Below are 3,185 nucleotides of genomic sequence, written 5' to 3'. Positions count from 1 at the left end.
CGCAGGTGTGTGTGTGTGTGTGTGTGTGTGTGTGTGTGTGTCCAAGATCCTGAGAGGAGAATGGAGGAGAAGAGGTTGGGGCTTGGCCACCCCACCAGGGGACGATTTTTTGCTTTCTGTTTCTGTCTCTTTCTGTCCAGCAAGTGCGTACGCCCTGTACTAAAAATCTTTCTTAAAAAAAAAAAAAAAAAAAGATTCACATAAGCCTGAGTTTCCACTAAGATCCTAGGAAACAAAATAGTTTCCTCATTACATAAAATCTTTTGGGATCTAAGCATTGGGCAGAACAAGATATTATTATTTAAATAGCTAATTAGTAGGTAATTAGAGCTCTAGAACTCCCTGCCCAAGCCCTGCCTGGCAAGCCTCTTGAGATTGAAGCCGCAAATCTAGTTCCTAACACTTGCTGATCAAAACATTTTTTGGGGGCCAGTGGTAATGTATAGCTCAAGAGAAACTGGATCCCACATTGCACCTACTGTTCAAATCCCTGGCCTGGTCAGCCTGAGACACAGCAGGCAGGCATGTGTGTGAGTGCTCAAGACCCACCGGGTGGAGGTCTGAGGCATGGAGATCACAGGGTGACCAGCCCCTGTAGGGGTGCTTCTCTCTCGCTCGGTCTCACATGTACACATGCTCTATCATGAATAAAGAGGGAAAAAATAAAAATTAAACCAAAAACATTCTCCAATGAAATGGCCCGTTCCACCTAAGCTAATAGGAGTCCAAATCCTACGCACTTGAAAAATGCCTGCTTTGGGACCAGCAGATGGCATTAATAGTTACATCGTTGGACTCCCATGTAATCTACCAAGGTTCGAGTCTTGGACCCGGTGGCTTAAAACTCATACGTATGCCTGCCCGGGAACATGTGTGTGCATGCCCGAGAGGAGAATGGAGAAGGGATTGTAGCATGGCCATCCCCCCAGGTGGTGATTTCTTGCTTTCTGTCTCTCTGTCTTTCTGGTGAACACATTTATAGCAAAAATCTCTCTAATAAAAAACAACAAAGTCCTGGTGCAATTCTCAGGCCTATGTTAGGTCCTAGGACGTGAGCTCCCTCTTGTCAGCAGTTTCTTGGCCACCATCCAGACAAGAATGGCTGTGGCTGGCTCAGTTTTAGTGGAGGCTGACTCACAATGTTCTCTGCCCCCCAGGGAACACAGAAAGTGGTAATAAATACTTAGGAGAGCTGTTTCTTATTTTATTTACTCTTCTAGCTAGCCTACCATGAAGGGAAGTTAATTAAGATATTGATTAATTGAGCAAATGCCTGCTTGCTGAGACTTGCACTTTCTCTGCACATGAATATGGGACTTGCATACTCAAGGCAGATTCAGAAGAATGGGGCGAGGGTAAGGTTCCATCATATTTCTAGCTCTAATTTGATCCCCCAACCTCATAATATTCAAAAATAAGATCACAGGGCTAGCCACGTAGTATAATGATTACGGTGGCTGAATCTCACATGGTCAACTATTTATGTTCAAGTCTCAACTCAGTGGCTTGAATAATATGCTGGGCATGTTGTGTGTGCACATCCAAAATCTCAAGAGGAGAAGGGATTGTGGTGTGGCCAACCACCCCCACCTCCAGCAAGCACACACACCCTATAGTATAATTAAATAAATAAGATCTCCAAATGAGTAGCTGGCCACCTGAGAGCAATTCCCTTCTGCTTGAAACATTCATGCATTCATTACACATTCACTGGGTGCCAACAAGTCATGTGCTGGACACTATAATGCAGAGGTGAAGAGGTGGACCTGCCCTCATCAAGAAATGGATAGTTTGGAGCCAGCAAGTGGCATGGAGGTTAAGGCACTGGACTCTCACATGGCTGACCATGGTTCAAGTCCCAGACCTGGTGGCTTGAGGATCAGGTGCCACACATATGCATATGTACCCAGAATCCTGAGGGGAGAATGGAGGAGAAGTGATTATGATATGACCATCCCCCTAGGAGATAATTTCTTACTTTCCATCTCATCATCTCTGTCTCTGGTAAGCACACATGCCGTATGGCAAAAATCTTTTTAAAAAAAATGAAATTGATAGTTTAATGAAATGGTTCTCAATCGGTTTCTCTACAGTGCTCTCAGGTACTTTCAACAACCATGATCTTGTCTCACTAAGATCATGGTTTATTGGGGGAAGAGAAAAATAAATAATAATTACAAAATGATGTGATAGAAATATGCATGGGGTATGGTGGAAATACGGAGGAAGAGGCACTGAAAGTCAGAATGGGAGTCGAAGGTTGCTGGGAACTTGTTGCAGAACTGGTAGGAGTTCAACTTTGAAAGACAAGCTGGAGTTAGGCAGTGTCAGCAAACAGGAAGTGGGAGAGCACAGAGGCCTACAATGATCATAATCCCCTTAGGGGATTGCAAATAGTGCTTTGAGGCTGGAGCTGCAGGAGGTCCTGAGAGGGAGAACAGAGCAGGAGGCAGGCAGTAGAGGGCCTGTGCGTCAAGCTAAGGAAGGAGGTGGAATTTCAAGCTAAATGCTATCAGCCAGGCTTTGGAAATTGCATCACAAGCATGTGCAGATATTTTTTTTTTAGAATTATGTGTAGGACCAGCAGATGGCATGGCGGTTACATCACTGGACTCCCACATGGCTGATTGCGGTTGGAGTCCCAGACCTAGAGGCTTGAAAATCACACCAGGTGCACGTGCATGCGTGCTCAAGATCTAGGAAGGAAAATGGAGAAGAGATGGCAGCATGACCATCACCCCTGGGAGGAATTTCTCACTTTCCCTCTCACTGTTGTCTGTCTCTCTCCCTGGTGAGCACATGTGCCCTAAGGCAAAAACCTCTACACTATAATGCAGAGGTGAAGAGGTGGACCTGCCCTCATCAAGAAATGGATAGTTTGGAGCCAGCAAGTGGCATGGAGGTTAAGGCACTGGACTCTCACATGGCTGACCATGGTTCAAGTCCCAGACCTGGTGGCTTGAGTACACAGGTTACATGTGATGCATATGTACCCAGAATCCTGAGGGGAGAATGGAGGAGAAGTGATTATGATATGACCATCCCCCTAGGAGATAATTTCTTACTTTCCATCTCATCATCTCTGTCTCTGGTAAGCACACATGCCGTATGGCAAAAATCTTTTTAAAAAAAATGAAATTGATAGTTTAATGAAATGGTTCTCAATCGGTTTCTCTACAGTGCTC

Source organism: Tupaia chinensis, unplaced genomic scaffold (genome assembly GCF_000334495.1).
Source record: "Tupaia chinensis unplaced genomic scaffold, TupChi_1.0 Scaffold000387_1, whole genome shotgun sequence".
NCBI lineage: Eukaryota > Metazoa > Chordata > Mammalia > Scandentia > Tupaiidae > Tupaia > Tupaia belangeri.
This window is presented reverse-complemented; position numbering follows the sequence as displayed.